This window comes from Microtus oregoni, unplaced genomic scaffold, assembly GCF_018167655.1.
Source record: "Microtus oregoni isolate MIOR12 unplaced genomic scaffold, Mior012 000068F_ref0000429, whole genome shotgun sequence".
Lineage (NCBI taxonomy): Eukaryota > Metazoa > Chordata > Mammalia > Rodentia > Cricetidae > Microtus > Microtus oregoni.
Window position 1 is genome coordinate 3,042,710 of NW_024543975.1, and position 14,303 is coordinate 3,057,012.

Here is a 14,303-nt window from a genome sequence, read left to right on the forward strand (position 1 = left end):
GTCATATAGTAATGGGAAAGAACAGAGTTATGTACTAAGATATTCTTATGTTTGGAAAATTGGAAACTCTCTGCATAGACACCAGCAGGGTTACTATCATGGCAGCAGCATTTCTTAGTCTTGTTCACATCATGTTTGTCCCTGACAACAGTGAGCACTTTGCCTTAGCATTTTCTGTCTCATGAAACTTGCCAGGGATATTTCCTCTCTCAAGAATAAACAATAATGAATCAAAAAGATGTAATCCATTTCTGGTACTGGGAGCTTTTTTTGGTCGGTTATGGTCTCTTTTAAGGGCATTGTCTCCCTCATTGTATAGTGACTCCATTTAAAGTTTTTTCATATATGTATACATTCTGGAAACTTCTGCAGTAGTAGGTTTTCATGTAGATTTTTAAAAAGTCTTTGGTTCCAGTTTTTCTTCCCCTTATTCCCTCCTCTATCATGTCCTTCCATCCTCCAACTCATTTAATCCTCCTGTTCCAATTTCCTTTTAAACAATTTATAACACTCTATTCTTTATCTACTTCTAGGAAGAACCCCTCCTGCCTATAGTCCCTTCGTAGCTACCTAAATTCTATGTCTATTCTAAATGAAACACACATAGGTAAAACTTAAAGCTAATGTCCATGTATAAAAGAAAACATGTAATGTCTGTTACCTCTTCAGAGTGATTATTTCCAGATCCATCCTTTTAAATTTCGTCTTTCTGAACAACTGAGTTGTATTCCATTGTTTAAATGTACCACGTTTTTTATTATTCTTTCATCAGCTAATGGACATCTAGGATGCTTCAAATTTCTAGTTATCGAAAATAGAATATCACTGAATATACATGAGCAAGGATCTTTGTAGTAAGATGTAGAGTCTTTTGAGTATATGATCAAGAGTGGTTTACATGGATCTACAGAAGATTTATTTTCAGTTTTTTTAGGAAGCTTCACACTGATTTCTATAGCAGCTGTACAGGTTTGGATTTTTACCAGCAATGGTGTTCATCTTACTTTAATTGCCACCAGAATCAGATGTCATTTTTTTTCTAATAATCTTGGCTATTTGGCTTCGGGTAAGATGAAATCCCAAATTAGTTTCAATTCAAATATATTTCTCAGATATTTGTGTTTTATCTCTTGATGTATTTCTGTTTAGTTTTGCACTCTATTTTTAAAATTGAGTTGTTTTCATGATGTTCTAGTTTTTAGTCCTTTGTATATTGTAGATACAATACTAAGTTAGATGTGTGACTGATAAAATTTTTTTCATTCTGCAAGCTTACTCTTTGTTCAAATGATGGTGCCATTTTCTGTTTCATTTTCTGTTTCTTTTCTGCTTTCTGAGGTCCCATTTATTAACTATTGATCATAATTCCTATGTTCTTGAAGTCCTGTTCAAATAGACATTTCCTGTGCCAAATAGTTCAAAACTATTTCTCACTTTCTATTCTACCAGATTCAAAGTGTCATGTCTTATGTGGAGGTCCTTGATCCACTTGGCTTTGAGTTTTTTGTAGAGTGACAGATATGGATCACGTTTTGTTCTTCTGCATGCCAATATCCAAGTAGACAAGCACCATTTGCTGAAGATGCTATCTTTTCTCCACTGTGCCTGTTAAACTTATTCATGAAATCAGTTATCTACATATATGTGGAGTTAGGTCTAGATCTTTAATTTGATCCTACCAATCTACATGTCTGCTTTTATGCCAATGCCATTTTGTTTTCAATTACTGTAGCTCTGTAATGCAATTTGAATTTGAGATTGTGATTTCTCCAACATTTCTTTAACTGTTCAGGACTGTTTTAATGATTCTGTTTTTTTCCCTTCATTTGTTTTTTGTTTTAGGTGTGTTTTATATTTGAAGGTTAAGATTTCTTTTTTAATTTCCTTAAAGCATTGTGTTGGGATTTTAATGAGAACTTCATTGAATCTATAGATAGCCTTTAATAGGAAGATCATTTTCACAATATTAATCCTACAAATATGACCATGAGCAGTCTTATCCTAGCCTTATGTCTTTTTTAAACTACTTTCTTCAATGCATTAAAGTTTTTTTATCATACAAGTTTTTTACTTGGTTGGCTAGAATTATTCTAAAATATTTTCAAGGCTGTGTGAAAATTTGTTTTTCCAATTTCTTTTTCAGTATGTTTGGAATTTGTATGGAGGATGGCTACTCACTTTTGTGAGCTAAATTTGTATCCTACTATTTACCTGAAAGTAAACCCCTGCAAACACGCCAGGGTATTACTTTTGTTATTGGTTAATCTTTACAACTTGAGGGCAAACCTATTGCTGAAGAAAGACATCACATACTTATGGCACAGAACATGGAGAAATTTTATTGCTACTCAACTGGAAACTTCACCCCTACTGGCTAGCATTCATATTGCTAGTAGGTGCTATGCAAACTATTGGGGGAGAAAAGTAATCATCAGTCTCACCCAGCTACAAATCCTGTGAATTATATATTATGATTTCAAAATATGAACATAAAATGGCACATTTTATTATTATATTAGTCAAAGGAATAACAAATCACTTTAGAAAATTGTATTTAAATTAACTTCATGAGATAAAAACATACCTGATGTTGTTAATGAACCCAAGAGCCAGATACTAGATAAATCATGGGCCCAGGAGGAATATCTATTACAATTATCTGCTAAGTGAGCAAAGCTGCATGACTCTAAGTGATATATTGCTAAATTCATAAGTCATTGCATTATTAACCCTTGTCAGAGAAGCTTCTACTTACCGTACATGGTAACTAACACGAATTCCCACCATGTGACATGATATACCCTGAAAGTGATGTCCTTTTTCATACAATTCCTCAAGGCTTAGGCATCTATAAAGAAGAGATGGTATAAAAATGTAATAGTCATTGGTGGTAAATAATCTTATTTTCCATACACATAAAAGAAGATACTCATATAAACTCACCAGGTTTGTGACAAGTTCTGTGTAAGCTTAAGCCTAAACAAAAGAGCGGAAGTGGGAATAATGTTCTACCCCTAATCAAGAAGCTATTCTTAAATGATAGCTGCTGAAAGAAGGAAAATCAATTTTCTTTAAAGTAGTGACATAGGTCTATCAACCGCACTCCAGCAAAGGCCCTGTGTTCACTAGCAATTGGCCACCAAAAATCATGCTTAAAGATTTCAGTGACTTTTTTGTTATTATTCATCTTTAAGAGAGAAAGAATATGCTGTTGAGTGGAAGTTAGAAGGACAGGGCAGAGTGTAATACAAATTTACTCTATGAAATTCTCAGGAAATAAAACAAATAATAATGAAATGGTGGGTGAATGAACTTTCATCATGAGCCAGTGGCTATTTTAAGACTTGTTTTCTCTTATTTGATCTTTGAATGATTTGATTTTCATGAAAAAGACAGAATTAAGAAACAACTGTGGGTCTTTTCCATTGTTATTTACAATTTGTAAAGTAGGTATTATCTCCAATATAGTCATGAGAAAAATGAGATTAAAAGAGAGTAAGCTATGTGTGCATGTAATCAGTTGAAGATAGAAGTATGTCAAGTTCAAATTTTATATAAAAAAATTATTTTCAATTTTATGCCTCCCAGTATATGTTCTGCTATACAATGATAACTCATGAGTGGGGGAAATAAATACGTTTTCTGAGTGTTAGTCACAACTTATTCAGATAATATATTAAATGATAAAGCAGAATGTTTGACATTACATTGCAGGCAGAGTCTTAGAGAATCCTAATTGGAAATTCCTAGTTTCTTTGACCTATGTACAAACTCATGTTTACAACACAAATAACATTCAGAAGCTTGGTGTAAGCAATATTACTGAGGAACTGAAATTAATAACTTTGTTTGAACTGACCTTTTTCTTCATATTTAACATATATAAGACAAATCTATGATGATATGCAAGATATTCGTCAGTATTGCTATAGGATAGGGTCATTTCAGGTTCCCTATCCTCAGCTGCCCAAGTAACTAACTTGGGACCTTGGCTTGGACATTTGGGAGCCACTCTAGGTTCAAGTCTCTTGCCAACTCTAAGGTGGCTCCCTTAACTAAGAATTGTGCTTCCGTGCTCCCCTATTCAACCTTCCTTTATCCCAATCATCCTGTTTCCCCAAGTTCCCCCCATTCTCCCCTTCTCCCTTTTCTCTCCCCATCTCCCCTTACCCCCATCCCACCCCACCCCCAAGATCTCAATTTTCTCCCCGGCCATTTTGTCTACTTCCCATAGCCAAGAGGACAACTATATGTTTTTCCTTTGGTTCACCTTCTTACTTAGCTTCTTTGGGATCACCAATTGTAGACTCCGTGACCCGTGTGGATGGAGATAGAGACAGAGACCCACACTGGAGCACTGGACTGAGCTCCCAAGGTCCCAATGAGGAGCAGAAGGAGGGAGAACATGAGCAAAGAAGTCGGGACCACGAGGAGTGCACCCACCCACTGAGACAGTGGAGCTGATCTATTGGGAGCTCACCAAGGCCAGCTGGACTGTGACTGAAAAACCATGGGATAAAACTGGACTCTCTGAGCATGGCGAACAATGAGGGCTGATGAGAAGCCAAGGACAATGGCACGGGGTTTTGAACCTACGTAATGTGCTGGCTTTGTGGGAGCCTAGCCAGTTTGGATATTCACCTTCCTAGAAATGGACTGAGAGGGGAGGACCTAGGACTTACCACAGGGCAGGAAACCCTGACTGCTCTTTGGACTGGAGAGGGAGAGGGAGAGGAGTGGGGGGAGGGGGAGAAGGGTGGGAGGAGGGGGAGGGAAATGGGAGGCTGGGAGGAGGTGGAAACTTGTTTTTTTTTTTCTCCTTTTCTCAATAAAAAAATGGAAAAAAAAAGACAAATCACATGACTGTACTTTCTCCTGAGTTAGTCAGAGTAGTCAATGGCATCATTCTAGTCCCAAATTCAATTTTGGATATAAAATTGTTATTGAATATTCTAGTAATTAGTTATGTTGGACTCTTACAAATATTCTGAATATTGCTTCTCTTTGTTTAGATTCAACAATTTATTTTAGTGTAGTATATTTCTTTGAAATAGGTGCTTTTATAATAATTTTCTAACAAAATAGCTAATAATTTAAAATGTTGAGAAATAACTCCAGATTTTATCTGCTTGATAGAATCTTGGGATCCTCATCAAAATGTATGAGTGCATTTGAGTTTGTATGTACATAATGCTTGTGAGAGTGCAGTCCTCTGTGTAGTGTGTGGGGTGTGTGTGCATGGTGTGATGTGTGCTTGGCAGTGTGTGGTGTGTGTGGGGGGGCGTGTGTATGTACATATCACTGTGTGAGAGTACAGTCCTGTGCGCATGGCAGTGGTGTGTGTGTTTGTGTGTGTGTAAAATGTTGACTATAGGTCCTTGTTACTATCTCTCATTAATTTTTTGGAGAATTTCATATATTGTATTTCGATTATGTTTGCCTATCCCCCAACTTCTCCCAGGCCCACTCACCATTCCAAACCCATTTGACTTTGTGCCCTCATTTAATTGTTTTGAAAAGCACATTTTATCTAATTAGTATTACCCATAGTTAGGTGTATAGCCATCCTCTCAACCCTAAAATCTAAAGCATGGTCTCGCTATTAGGGAGACCTTATACTTAGAGAAAACTGACACTCTCTTTCTAGAGAGCTATCACTTATCAATAGTTACTAAGGTAAGGAATGGGGCAACACAAAACAGATAAAATCCCAGCAAGAACAAGACATGGGAATCTCTTGCCACTGCTGTGAATGTCGGACTGCCTGACCTGTGAGCTCCCAGGGGTTCTCCTGTTTTCACTTCACCTCCTATGCTGTGCTGAAATTGCCTACAGAATCTGCTGTATCTAGCTTTCTATGAGTGCTGGGCATTCAGACTCAGGTAGTCACTGGCACAGCAAACACTTTACACATTAAATTATCTTCCTAGCCCCTGGCATTTCCATTTTTTGTTGGAATTCTTTCAAAAGCACCTGGCCTGAGTCAAGGAGCCTTGTTGTGGTCCTCGAGAACCCTAGTGTGGTTCTGACAATCTTCCTGAGCTCAGGCAAGTTTTATACTTGCTCTGAGCCTGCTTCCTGTGTTTTGAGGAGATAGATCATGAGAATAATGATTTCTGAAGTGTATTGCAACTGAGAAATTAAATGATTGAAATGCTAGAAATGGAAGCTCATTATCTCACAGTAGGATGCTGCAGTTTCCCAAGATCATCCTGGCAGAAATATCAGTACTTGCTGCGCTACAAGACTATCAAATTAAATTTTATTTTCACTTAATATTTTGCCTATGCCCGTTATCACATTCTATAGGATTTGGTCAGAATTCAGATAAGATTTTATGAACCCCAAGCTATGGACAGCTTAGAGTGTGAAATTTATTTATGGAAGCCATAGGGCATCAAGTTTAAGTTATAAGTGTCCTTTAAAAGCAGGTATTCAATCCCAAAATTTGCCATCCCTGAGGGTATGAGGAATATTATATGAAATTTATAAATGAATGAATTTAAGCACTTATGTTGATTTATCAAGGGTTGTACTTGCCGTGTACTAGAAGTAACGTATTTAGTTTGAGAGGGTCTCTGGATACCTTTGCTCTTGCCTTTTGTCTTAGAAGAATGGTGGTTATCATAGTGTGAGATTTTGTCAGTCCAACTTGGAGCTCGCAGTGATGTGTTATAGTAGTATTGAAGACCCTCTGGAGGAAAGTTGTTACCTCCTCACCAAATGAATGAAATTTATCTCTGAATAGAAGTGTGCTGTTGTCTCTTCCTTAGGAGATAATCAAGTTGGGCCAGCAATCACCTTGCCAGTGGACCACTCTTGAGAAAGGTGGAACCCCTTAAGTTATATTAAAGAGATAGGCACAATAATTGTCTCTTTAATGGGATGATAAACTTTTCCTTTCTGCTCCTACTGTAGTCACTTACAGAGCTGTAGACAAAAAGCTTCCTATGTCCCCTTGGCTTTTCTTGATTACACAGGAAAGAACAATCTTTCCTTTTCTTTTCCCTTGTCTAAATGTACTTTGCAGGACACTGGGCTTTATTATTTCTGTCCATGGTTGCATGGCTGCTGTGTAGCTGAGCTTCATGCCCACTTAAGTGACATGGTTCTCTTCCTTTTCTTCTCCATTCTCCTCCAGACGGCTGCTGAGAGTTACAATTTCCTTGCAATGGTGTTTTTATTTTAAACACTAATAAAGTTGTGCTTGAGCTTCCTTGTGAAACAATTCTTAAATTCTTTTATTAATGGGAATAAAAGCTCCAAGGGCACCCTGCTTTCTCTGGTAACAAATGGCAGTATCTTTGATGGTGCTGGGTAAGAAGGTGTTTTAAATATCAAAATTCCTTCTAAAAATTCATTTGTTTAACATTAGTTTCCTCAATTTTCATGACTTAACGTTAATTCTGTTGTGCTTTTATTACCTATAAAAGTATTTTGTTTCCAATTACGTCAAAATAAAAAAAATAATAAAAGATACTTTGAAAGGAGGAATTTAGATGTTTCTCCAGTACTCTGAATTCCTTTCTTTCCCTTTTCTTTTGTCCTTGCTTCCTCCTCTCTCCTTCTGTCTCTTCTCCACTTCTCCCTCATTCCTTTTCTTGTTTCTTCTTTTTCTTTTTTATCACTAGTTCTCTCCCCCTCTTCTTTACTCCTTACTTGTAATTATCCTGGCATCATTCTCCTGGATGGTAGGACAACAGACATAAACTATTATGCCCTCTTCTGCATACTTTATGCATGATAAGCAAAAACTCTACCAGCTGAGCTATATCCCCAGCCTCCTAAATCCTATTGTATACAAATTGAAATACTCTTAGTAACTCCCTCTTATTTTTTCCTTTTTTTCATCATCTTAAGCTCAATAATAATGACAGTTACATAAAGCAAAGTATTTATTAATATTTGAATCTCTCCATTTATGTGATTTCTCTGCTTCCACCATAGAACTCAAATGCAAAGACCCTTCCCTCCCATTTAGCAGAGGGAAGACTCTTAAGAGAAATGAATGAAGTCTGTTTTTAGAGCATAAAGTTAGATGACTAATAAAGATTAGGTTAAGTTCCTTTGGGCTTACAAAATTTATGATCTTGATATTACATGTTTTATTCCAGAATTAGAAAGTTTATCAGCAAAGTACAGTGTTTTCTTAAGTTAAACTTTTTAGGAGGAGGGCCCACTTGTTGGTTCCCATCAGCACAGCTTGCTTAGAGCTGAAATAATCACACAGAAACTGTGTTAATTAAATCACTGCTTGGCCCATTAGCTCTAGCTTCTCATTGGCTAACTCTTATATTAATTTAACCCATTTCTATTAATCTGTGTATTACCATGTGGCAGTGGCTTACCAGCAAAGTTTTGCCATGTCTGTCTCTGGCACCAGATTCATGGCATCTCTAGGACTCCACCTTCCTCCTCCTATGCATAGGTCAAGCCAGTTCTTTTATTCATTAGCCAATTTAAAGTAACACACAGACAAAAGGACCACCCACACCATTTCCCCTTTTATGTTTAAACAAAAATGAAGGCTTTAACATAGTAAAATTAAATATAACATGGCACATCAAAATTTCTTCACAGATGACTACCTACAATTATGTGTGTAAGATGCTATACGCTGCTTTTATCAGGGCTAGATCAAATCCAAGGCCTTTTCTATTCTATGCAAATGCTATAATGCACATGTCCAGATCTTTTCCAAAATTTTATTTAAATAATTACTTACTTATCATCTATTTGTCTGTCTCTATCTTCTACGATCTGTCAGTCCATTATCTACCTTACTATCTTTTGTCAATTACCTATCTCTCATACAGCTGCCATAATACATATCTATATAAGTTTTATAAAACAAATTCATGCATTTAAGCAACAGTCAAAGTACCACATTGAAAATGATCATCTTTCCTCATAGTTTCTACTTTCTTGAGGGCAATAACAACCTCATTCCTACTCTCAGAATTTAGTGTTACCTCTTTTCATACTTGAAATCTTTGGAAGTATGTGGTGTGCATGTGGATCTATGACTTTTTAATTTCTTAGTCCCTTACCAATCTATTGCAAAATGCATACATATGTAAGTATACACATAGACACATACCTACATATGTTTATAAAACATGAATATGCCAAAGTTCTGAGTCCATATTTAAGTATCTTCCTTAATGAAAGAACTCACATAGCTCAGAAACTTATACTCATGGTTGCAGTTTATTGAAATGAAAAGATGTATCAGCAAAAATGGACAGCACATGGCATGAAATGTAAGAGGGACCAGTAACATATTTCTTGAAGTCCTCTCTCTGGAGAAAGATACGGACATAATTAATATCCACAGGAACCATGTCAGTATGTCAGAGTATTGTCACCTAGGGAAGTCAGCCTGGTCTTTAGATTTTAGTGAGAACAAGCCAATAAAAATGAAGTACTAAAGATCCTAGATTCTCCAAAAGTCAAATATGTACAGTGCACAATGTGTCTATTTTAGCAAAAGCCACCACCATAAATCACATAGCTCATGTAAATGTTCTCTAAATGGCTCAGGCCCTGGAGAGAAACTACGTGGATTTACAGGTCTCCTTACAGGACTCAGTCTGGATGCAGCCCTTATTTCGAGATAAAAAAGGTTTTAGCATTCAGACTGCTGTATTATTCATTTACTACAGACCAAACTTCTTAACAATTAATTTTCTAGGATTTGTTCACTAGAAGCCACATTTTACATTTGTCTCTGAGATATAAATTTTCCTTTTATAAGATACAGAATTATGCTCTTGTTGTTCTCTCCTTTTTCTTCCCCACACCTACCACCCCCTTTATCTTCTGACTTGCATAGCTCCCAACGGGAAAACTACTGTCATTTTCTCTCCACAGTTTATGCTTCTTTTCTCTTCATGTTGTGTCTTCAAGCTGAACAAAAGTCAAACAGAATGTAGTTCTCAGTGTTTTGAGCATGATGAATCAAGACTATATATGTATTTGTAAACTATACTTTCCTGAACTCTCTAAGGTAATAGTAGCTCTACCCATGAGGATAACATTCATTATCTATTATAATTTGTTCTTTGTTTTGGTTACTCAGTAATTTTAGTCTAATTAATCTATAAATCTTATATATATACATATATATATATGATGTGGAGACATATATGTATATACACACATATATGATAATTTATCATATATATGTGATATATTTTATATACATACACATACACACTTATAAGTCCAATTTCTAGCTCATAGCTCATATTATGCTTTAAGCCTTCATTTATTATATTTTAATCATATTGTACATATGAATATTCTGGCTTGAATAAAGGCTTCAAAGGGATTCTAAATATATGGGGAAATTTATTGCTATACTTTGTTTTGTTTTGTTCTTTATGTTTAACCAGATTGGTATTTTCTGGGTTTCCTGAAACTATATAAATGATATGAAGGATTTTAAGCTTCCGTACTCTAATTTTATACATTTTTAATCCTTCTTGCTTTTTATGTCTACTTCTCTTATGCCACTGTTCAGACATTTTCACAGTGCTCTCCAGTTCACTGAGACTCATCTTTATTTTTGGAGATCTTTACAATATCCTCTAGCTTGAATATATTTCATTTGCTTGTTGGATTGCTAAGCTAGTCTTTCGTAGAAATGAATCTGCCACCAAGTCTATACAGTTAACTTTCAGTTTCGGATGATAGCATACCTGTTATGGTTTGAACGAGAAATGATGTCCATAGACTTGAATAGCTGAACAATTAATTCAAAGTGTGGCACTGTTTGGGAGAGACTGTGGGGATTTTAGGGAGTGGAGTGGAGTGGAGTGGAGTGGAGTGGAGTGGGGTGGAGTGGAGGAAGGACATGACTCCACTTCCAGTTAATGTTCTGTATTTCCTATATGTGCAGTGGTGTTGCAATGTCTCACTCAGCTTTCTGCCCTAGTGCCCTGCTGCTGTACCTCTTCTGTCTTTGTGGGCACTTGTTCTGCTATGAAAGCCAAAAGAAATTCTGTATCATAGTTGCTTTGGTCATGGTGTTTTATCACAGTACTAAAAAGTTAGCAAAAAGTACCATTTAACGTGGAACTTTAGTCTTTCTGAGTTTGGGTCAGATATATTTATAAATAAAATACATATTTAATGTTGCTTGCGGCTTTTTATTTATTTTATTTTAGCTTGCACTTTTGAGAAAGTGTCACCTTATGTAGCCCAGAATGGCCTTGAACTCATGATTCTTCTAACCTGAGGGTTTATAGAAGTGCCACCACCACCTTCACCTTAATTTAAAATTCCAGAACTCATGAGCTGCTTTACAACCCTTGTTTGCTGGTTCCACAGTTTACATTATTTGATGTTATATTTCTATTAGCTAACTTTTTTGCCCTTTAGTTATTGTGACACTTAGCTTTAACTGTCAGCTTGACACAACTTGGAACCATCTGAGAAGAGAGGCTCAATGATGGATTGTTTATTGTGGGTTGACTTGTGGGAAGATCTGAGCTGATTGTGTTAATGATGTAGCTCATTTCTCAAGGAATGAACTGCTAGAGAGAGGAGAAATTGAGCTCAGCACAAATAACCAAGCTGGTGGACATACTTGAGTTCCTTTCCCTATGATCTTGACTGTAGATACACGGCAGTTGGTTGTTTTAAGTTGCTGCCATGAATCTATCCCACAGTGATGCACTGTGAACTGCAACTGCAAGCTGAATAAACCCTTTCTTGCCTAAATGGCTTTTTGTCAGGATATTTTATCACAGAAATTGAAATAAAACCAGAACAATTGTGTTTTCCTGGCTCATTGCTTATTTTGTTATTTTCTAGTGAATAATGGACTTTGTGCATGTGGTGATGTTGATAGTTCTTGAGTATTTTTGAGTTTTCATGTAAAATGTGTGAATTTCCCTTGACAAACCAGTGGATATAATTGCTGCTGCCTAGGCTCAGGCTTGCAAATGTTCCTCTTTAGCTCTCTTTAAAGTCAGGAATGAAACTTCCTACATGGTCTCTCATGGTCTGGCTTGTCACTGTTTTGTGTGTGTGTGTGTGTGTGTGTGTGTCCTATATTCATTGGCTCTTTCTTCATTACTTCAGGCACATCTGTCTTTATGCCACCCATATAACCTATGCAAATTGCTTAGGGTCTGGGTTATTTTTCTCCCTTAGCCTAGAAAGGTTTTGCTCGATTTGCTCAACATACTTCTTAGCCCACTTCAAGACATCTTCGGTTGTTTTCTCATATGTCACATGTCCTTTTAAAAGCAGATGCCCTTCACTTCTTAGAATCCATAGCTTTTCTTATTCTCCTCTGCTTTTGTCCATATTAAATGTGACTGTGTGACATGATCAATTTATTTGCCCAATGTAATCCGACTGCAGTATAAAACCCCAAATTTTGTCATTTTCATGGGAATCCTAAGTGATTTAGAAAATGCTTAGTACGCTAAAAATATACATACTGGATTTTTCTTTCCTGTCTTATGAAATGTATCATTTCTACTCTATTTGTCATTTCTCAGTCTCCTAAGATGAAATAATTTCTGTCTGGTGTGACTAAGCCTAAGAGGTTCCTGAGATGTGGGGTTTTACTGACAAATTATAGCAATACCATCAAAACTGTGGCAATTGAGATGCAGCAATGGGAGAATAAGGACATGGACCTTGTTTGGCCAATGATACATTACCACTTGTGATGACTAGTCTTTATGTTGATGTGATTGGATTGTGAATTACTGAGAAGGAGGCACATCTCTGTATGAGTCTGTGAGGCGTTTCTAGATAATTAACAGAAGAGAGAAGACTCACCTTGAGTATGATTCATACATCCATGATCTGGGAACCCAGAACGAATATAAAATAGAAGATGAGAACGCTAAAGGCTATGTTATTTAAGGGGACATTTCCAGAAAGATTGGTGCATACTTCCTTGAGTCCTCCTTGTTACTTAGCTTCTCTGGGTCTGTAATGCTGTCTACTTACAAGTGTTTCATACTATGTTTGTCTCTCTGGGTCTGGATTATCTCACTTAGGATGATTTTTTTCTAGTTTTATGCATTTGTCTGCAAATATTATGACTTTTCTTTTTTGACAGTTGATTAATATTCCGTTGGACAAATGTACCACATTTTCATTATCTATTCTTTGATTGATAGACATATGGATTGTTTCCATTTTCTGGCTATTATAAATACAGCTGCTAAGAGCATAGTTAAAAAGTGTCCTCATGTACGAAAGAACATCCTTTAGGCAGATGCCCAGAAGTGGTATAGCTGGGTCTTGATGTAGATCGATTTCCAATTTTGCGAGAATCGACATTGTAATGTGGATGGGTGGGATGGCGGGAGGGTGAGAATGGAAAAAGGAAGGACAGGTTGGGGAAGGATGAAGGGAGAAAGTACAGTGAGAAATAACTGGAATTGGGGGGCATCTCAGGGAGTGCTAGAAATCTTGTGCAATGGAAACTTTCAGGAATCTATGAGGGTGACCCTAGTTAAGACTTTTAGCCATAGGGTTTATGAAACCTGAATTGACCCTTTACTGTAACTTGACAAGACTTGCAATGAAGGGTCTGGGACACAAAATCTTCAGTTTGCTCTGCTTACAAGATGTACTGGGGTAAAGGTGGCACAGAAATTGTACAGGGTCATTGATACCTATACCATGAAAGACAGCCCACCATGACACTGCCTGGAGGGCCAGTACCCAGAGACTAGATAGCCCAGGGTCTAAAGATAGAAGCAAACACAACTAGTAAAAAAATAATAAAAAGAAAGAAAAATAAAAAAAAATCAATGATATCTAATGATATTCTGCTATACTCAGATTGGTGCTTAGCTCAGTTGTCATCAGAAGGGTTTCATCCAGCAATTGATGGAAACAGATATAGAGACCCACAGCCAAACATTAGGTGGAGCAGAGGGGCTGCAGAAGAGGGAGGAGAAAGATTTTAAAAAGTCAGAAGGGACAATGACACCACCAGAAAACCCATAGAATCAACTAACCAGGGCTCATAAGAGCTCATAAAGACTGAATTAACAAGCGTACCTGCTTGGGATTGGCCTAGGGTCTCTGCATATATGTTACAGTCTGGTAGCTTGGTTTCCTTGTGGAACTCCTAACAGTAGGAGTAGAACCTATCTCTTTATCTACTCTTACAGACTATAGTAGGATTTTGTAGTCTGCTTTTGGGATCTCCTCCTGGGTGATCTTTTCCAGCATTAATATGAGGGAAGGTGCCTAGTCTTACTACAACTTGATGCCATGTTTGGATGATATCTCTTTTCTGTAGAGAAATGGAGGAGGAGGAA